The sequence below is a fragment of the Protobothrops mucrosquamatus genome, unplaced genomic scaffold (assembly GCF_001527695.2).
Source record: "Protobothrops mucrosquamatus isolate PMUCROS unplaced genomic scaffold, P.Mucros_1.0 scaffold1530, whole genome shotgun sequence".
NCBI classification, from domain to species: Eukaryota; Metazoa; Chordata; class Lepidosauria; order Squamata; family Viperidae; genus Protobothrops; species Protobothrops mucrosquamatus.
In genome coordinates, this window is record NW_015387702.1 from 16,686 (window position 1) to 24,105 (window position 7,420).

Here is a 7,420-nt window from a genome sequence, read left to right on the forward strand (position 1 = left end):
TTTTTTTGATGGAATTATAAAAATATATAACAAAAATAACTTTTCAATTGCAAGAAAAATAACTGCTGACATCTACTGGAGACTCAGAGAATAGAACACTAACAATAAGGACTCAGAAATTGGCAGAGTGCCTAGAAACAAAGAAAAAGTTGTTCCTTTGAATTGCAAATAACCTGGAAGACAGCGGGGAACAAAGGAAGAGCCAGCTATAAGATTAAAAAGTATTTGAAAGAAAAATACAAACACCTGGACTGTTGCTTAAATCTAAGAACTGTTTATAGAAAAGAAAAACCTTGGCTTTTTGGCTAATCTTTTAGAGGAGAATCTGTAGGAAGAATTTAAAGTGGCTTAACATACTGAACTGTAATCTTGACTGATTGATAAATTGACTTTTGAATTAAAACATTGATGAAAGATTATTTGAAGGGGGGAGACAACATGGATATCACATACGTATCAAAAAATGACAGGATACCACATTCAATATTTTCTCCTGAAGGACGTAGCCTGGAAAATCAAGGGCCTCCAGAGCAATACTTCAAGATAAGATAAATACTTTCCTGGAGGAAATATATGTAATGTTAGGACAAATACAAATGACAATAGACTCAAACCACGAGGAAATCCGAAACAACTTTGATGATTTAAATAAGCATATTTCCAATCTAAATTTACAATTAAAAAACACCCAGGAAATAACAACAAAGGCACAAATAAATCAGACAGCAGACTGCAAATTAGAAGAGTATGATCAAATTGATGAAATAACAAAGGAAAAGAATTATAATTTGACACAAACAGGAAAAAATCTTCAAGGTTCTGATACAACAAGAAAAATGGAATTATCAGGAGAACCATCAAAGTTTGGGAGACAGAAAGAATTTATCTTACTTACTTCATCTTTTGTATTCCCAACAGCATTTGTAAAAATACAGGAACTGTTGGGTAAACGGATTACATCAACTTGGAAAATTACTCGGCAAAAGAAGAAGACCAGAGACAGATACAAGAGATTTGACTCGCCCTACCAGATGGACTATTACGTGAATAAACATTTGTTTGAATATGGCTAAAAGAACAGAGAATTTTGAACACAAAGGGGCCTTATAACAAGGAGGATAAGAGATTTAAGTAATATAGTATGTTTTATAATATATGAAATGTTAAAATAGTAGGTTGATGTAACTTTTATTAATATATAAGTGAAATATAAACTGATTAAAAAGGATGTTATATCTAGATATTATAAGATAGATAAAAAGTACAGTATTTTTATAATGCATGATGTAAAATATTCGGAGGATGTACCTAAATGGGAAAATTTGAATAGTTAGATGACTAATATGAAGAAATTATGACTGATAAGAACTGGATTGAATATAAGGGAATTTAAGGGAACAAAAATTATAAAAATAGGATGTATGCTGAACTAATGAGATGATGTTTATGAGAATAATATAAGCTGAAAAAATTTATATAGAAAGATTATTATTATTTGTATAAATATAAAAATGGCTATATTTAATCATTTATGTATTGAAAATATTAAGAATTATATTTTGGCTAAGATTGAAGAAGGAGAATACAAATGGGAGCAGGGAAGATCAAAGGAATGTATCATTAATTAATATATTAATTATGGAATTATCAAATTTAATTATTATTGATTGTTAATTCATTATTATTGCCCTTTTTTCTTGTTAAAATATAAACCAAGACAACACGTTGTACACCAGGCACTGGAGATTGTTATAGTTAAAAACTAATAAAATATCTATTAAAAAAAAGAAGAGATTGGACAACCATTTGTCTAAAATTGTATAGGGCAGGGAGTTGGACTAGAAGATTTCCAAGGTCTCTTCCAACTCTATTATTCTGTTATTCTATTTTGGAAATAGGAACATTCTACAGTTTCAGTCATCTGATATGGCAACCCATGCCCTTCATGGACCTCACAAATGTGTACAATACTAAAAATGTATACACAGTGTGTACAGTACTAAATACATATATTGTATATAGTATACATATGTTGTATATAGTATGTCTAGGTATGTGTCATGTATGTGTTTCACTTTGAGAGCGGGCAACTAAATTTCATTTTTTGATGTGTGCCGTTGTGCCCACAGTAAAAGAAAAAAAATGACAATAAAAGTTATCTTGCCTTGCCTTGCCTTGCCTTGTCTTATCTTATCTTACCTTATCTTACTTTACCTTAACTTAATAGGTGTTAAATGCATACAATTCTAGAAATGAAAACATGGCTCTAGTGAAAAACCAGCAATCAAATGAAATCCATATCATTATATTGCAGAATCATCTATAGAGATCCTTCCTTTAAAAATAAAATAACCGTTATAGAAATCCTGCAAACTTTTGTCATAATACTTCTTAATAATTAAGAAGTCTTTAATTATTTGGAAGGAATTTTCACATTAGTCACCACTTCAGCGCAACCAGTGTTTTGCATCAGCTATTTTTGTTAGTTATTCCTATAAATACAGTGGACATTTATCCTTTCCTGTCCTCTCCATCATATCTAGTATTTTTTATGATTTATCCTAGGCTTCATTTCCCAATATTCATCTATAAAGTAATTTCCTTTCTCTGACTCTTAATTATTTACTTCATAATAAACATTGATTTTTCTCCCCTTTTTCATTTCCTACTGAGTGACCCCTAATAATTTTCAATATCTTCTTTCAGATATTTAAGGCCCACAAAAACAGGTCAATTAAGATATCTACGTCTTTCCCATCCAGATATTTTATGAGAGTTATTATTATTATTATTTGAATAATGAGAATTTCTTCGTTCTAGTGCAGAATTTTTGGAGCAGGAAAATATATGGAGTTTGGGGAACACTTGATGAATAGCAACTGTTGTAATATGGCCAGGAACAAAACACTCACCAAAAAAACACACACCCCACAATCCTAATAGAAACTTAATGAAGCCCAGAAGTATTATTATGAACAAATATAGTTAAAAAACTGGTGTTTTATAGCATATTAACTTTATTCATTATTTTTATTAATATAATTTTTTTAAAGTCGGGTGGAAGAGGAAGACTGGTGGGCAACAGGTACCTGAAAGCACATTGATGTATACAAATACCATATTGTAAACAAATACTATATTGCCTAATCCTGCTCTAACTGGAAGAATCAGCAGCCTGAGTACCACTAGTCAGCTGATGTAAGCTATTGTAAATAAGAAACACTTTGGCATCTACACTGGAGCTCCATTAAGATCATTAAGTCCAGGACCTAAAGTTTCTTACTTGCATCATTGTTGGCAATTGAAACACAATATTTCAGGCTTATTTTAGGCACTGAGCAGAAAAATGAAATAAAGTAGTACCCTTCTACATATTAATTTTGAAAAGGTGCCCGTTCTTGCAACCATTGCTTGTATTGGTAGAAATTTCCTGCTGTATTAATAAATAACCTCTTCAAATGTTTAGTGGCTTCTGAGCAGTTTTCATTTGAAATTGTCTGTCTGTCTGTCTGTCTGTCTGTCTGTCTGTCTGTCTGTCTGTCTGTCTGTCTATATATCCATCCATCCATCCATCCATCCATCCATCCATCCATCCATCCATCCATCCATCCATCCATCCATCCATCCATCCATCCATCCATCTATCTATCTATCTATCTATCTATCTATCTATCTATCTATCTATCTATCTATCTATCTATCTATCTATCAAAATCGAGCTTCCCTTATCATAGATCCTGTTACAGTCCTTATTTTAGTTTGTTTCTCCCACCAAATTCTAGGTATTCTTATTGGTTAAGATTTTCTCAAAAATTAATTACATTTAAAAATTTAACTCTATTTTTCCATACGAACCATCTCACACTTTTACATTTCTTAAGGAATAGATAAAACAATGAAAAGAAAAGAAAAGAAAGGAGAGCAAGAGTAAAGAAACATAAAAAATAACACACTACTTAAAATATATATCCCTCCTACGCTAATGTATATATTTATTTCCTAAATTTCTTATTCTTTTTAACTATAATTAAAAATATGTTTAATCTTTAAACATTCCATTTAATACATCTAGTCATCTAGTCCTTTAACTCTTATTCAAAAGAGTTTTTTATCCATTATAATTTTCTTAAATTCAATCACATTTAAGTATCTAAAACATTTCCTTTATCTAAGTCATTTCAACTTTTTTATATTACTCATATCAAGAAAGAGAACAAAAAAGGGAAAAAAAGCATACTATATTATTTAAGGAATTCATCCCTCTTAGAATGACATATATATTCCAAAACTTTTCTATTTCTTTAACCATATTCAAACAAATGTTTCTTTTTTAAGTATTCTCATCATCTATTTTCTTGGTTTCCACTTTAGTCTATTTCCTTTGCCCAGTATCTTTCTTAATCTTTCTTTAGCAATGATTTTGCTAAATCAAAAAGTTTTTCGTTATGTTTGTAAATGTTGCTGTAGATATAACAAGTAAATCAGGTGAAGTGTCTTTGTACAGGGCTTCTGCTTTTCCATGTTTCTTGAAAATCTTTTTTTTTCTTTCTCTCTGCTTCTCTTATTATTTCCTTTCTCTCCGATGTTCCTCCGATGTCCATTTTATCCAATCTGTTTTCTTGTCCTCAGATTAAGTCTTAAGGAATAAGTTGTTTTTTCCAATTCCTGTGAAGATAAATCTTTGTTTTCTCTGCAAATAGCTTTAGAGTCCCAATTAAATAGATATTTGTAATCCAAATAGTTCAAAAAAAAAAATTTCCCTGAAATTTATAATTCTCTTTTTGTCTACAGCCCAGATTATTGTCTTTTTTTGTCATAGCTGTTCTTTGTTGTTAAAACTTTGAAGGTCACAAACACAGATTAGCTTTTCCCAGTTTTTGCCAAGTCTTATATTAAAGTCATAGCTGTCATAGTCATCATCCACCACTAGGTAGTCAGCAACTATTTGTTTTTCAATTTCCAAAATGAACAATTATCTTTAAAATGAGAGTCTTAACCATTCAAACAATTTTAGATTTATCCAGATTTAAGTTTTAAATTTCAGGTTTTATATTTATTTCACTTCCATATGTTTTGATCCTCCATAAAAAGATTAATTCGCCGCTTCTGTTAGTATAAGGGTGGGGTGGAAATCCCCCCCCTTTCAGAGGTATTTTGCTTCTTGGGGATCTTTTCCATAGATTATTATTTTTAGGAATATTGGGAAATATATATATATATATTTAATTGTTATCTATAAAAAAAAATAAGAATTGTATTAATTCAATGTTTGCAAAAGAGGATATTTTGGGAAAAGAGAAAATCAACTAAAACCATTATGTGGATTATGGATTATAGAAATCAATTGTTAATGATTGTTTTACAAATGTAACCCAGACAACACACTGTTCACCAATTATTAAGTGATTTATGTTTTTTAAAAAATCAATAAAATATATTACAAAAAAACAAAACAAAATCGAGCTTCCTGTCTTATATCCTGGATTGATATATCTTACCATGATTATATGACTAGTAATAGAACTAAAAATTCGACTCTTGGGTGTATTCATATTGAAATAAAATAACAACGATCACCAAGAGAAAGTTTAAAATATTTAAAAGCAATTAAAAGATTAAAAGCAATTAAAATATTAAAATATAGGCAACCAAGCTTTCGTCGGGCTCTCCCAACATCATCAGGGTTGATAAAGGTGGTTTCGGGGAGGACTTATATGCTGCCTCCAAGTGCTTGCATCTGGCTACATGACCGCGTAATCGGGCCCAGGTGTCTGCGCTCCTGCGCTCTGAGTGCGTTCTTTTTGCAATGGATAAAGGACCAGTCTGGTGCAAAGGGATTCCATGTCACCTGAACCCGAACAAGAAAGATTTGATAATTTACACTATTGATCACTGGATTCTGCCACTGGAATTATCATGCCTTTGATTGATAAAGTTTTATGTTTTCTTTGGCTGCCTTATGCAAAACATTAACTTAGGCACAACTGAATTCTGGTTTTTAACCATGATATGCAAAGGCCTTCCTCAGGAAGCTTCAATATTCAATTATTTATTTTAAGATTAGAACAGAAACTCTGAAGTTCTATTACTAGAGCAGGAAGACATTTAGAAAAATCACTCTATAAATTTGGACCACTCATCAACTTTCAAACTATTTCACAGGGATATTGAAAGGGAACAATGGTAAGAAAGGAGAAGCACATAGATCATCCATATCCTTGGAAGAACATCAGGATATACGTAGAAGCAATAAATAATCAAAGCCTGTAAATTTACTGTATGTGCTTTATGATTTCCCCATCGTCACTTAGGGTCTCTTAGAAAGCCACTAAGGCTCCATATAAACAGAGATGAATTTAGAACCACTTAATCTATCTTGCTATATTTTTGATATGGGTTTTTTCCTCACACCAAAGTATATTTCCTTGTTTCTGAATGACTTTGCCCATATTCTTTGGCAGGAGACTGCCAAATAGCTGCACTTAAAAATTACAGTGTTTTAAAAAGACTGCTTCTCTCATCTCTGTTATCCCCATTGGGAATTGCTAGGAAAAAAATGAATACGGGGTTAAATCATTCAGAAGCCCAAGAACACAAAGCTTTAAAGATCAGCCCATAAGACATAATTGCTAATTAAATGACTCTGATTTGGATATTTGAAAAGCGTAAAATGCCTCAGTAATTTTAACATTTTTCAATAAGCCTTAGCTTTGACTTGCAGTTTGCCTTCAATTAACTTTCTGCCTGACAATATGTTTTGAATACAGAATCAATTAGAATCTGAGCATTAGTGGATATGCAAAGTAGGTTGTACACTAGAAAAGGAACCCCAAGAGGAAGGGCATATTGGCATGACACTGCGGCTTGGTTATTCAAAATCTGCCTTTATATATGCATAGCTGGATCACTGGAATAAATATTACTTAATAGACAATCAAGGCCAGTGGGCAAGTGATATCTTTATAGCAGGACAGGAGCTGAAGCACATTTGTACTTTGATCTTGGGGGAACAACTGCTTTCTGGCTGTGGAGAATTGGTTGGCAAGAAGTTAGGAGAGGGTTAGAGTAGTTATGATCTTCATCTAAAATTTAATCATTCTTTCTGCTCAATTCTAAAAATTCTCCTTTTTGGCTATGTTGATTGGAAATTGTGGGAATTATATTTGTTTGTTTGTTTATTCGATTCGTGTGCCGCTCATCTTGTCTAGGGCCCATTATAGTCTAATACAAATCAACCAGTTGAAAATACTGAATTCTGAGGATGAGAAAGAGCTGGTAGGAAACAGATAAGGTGTTTTCACACATGCAGAATCTCTCACAAGGAGAGATAGATAAAATAGAAAATAGGCCAAGGAGCTAACAGGAAGAGATCTGTGACTACTGGAATCGGAGAAGGAGAAAAATGTTCCTAGCAAGCAAA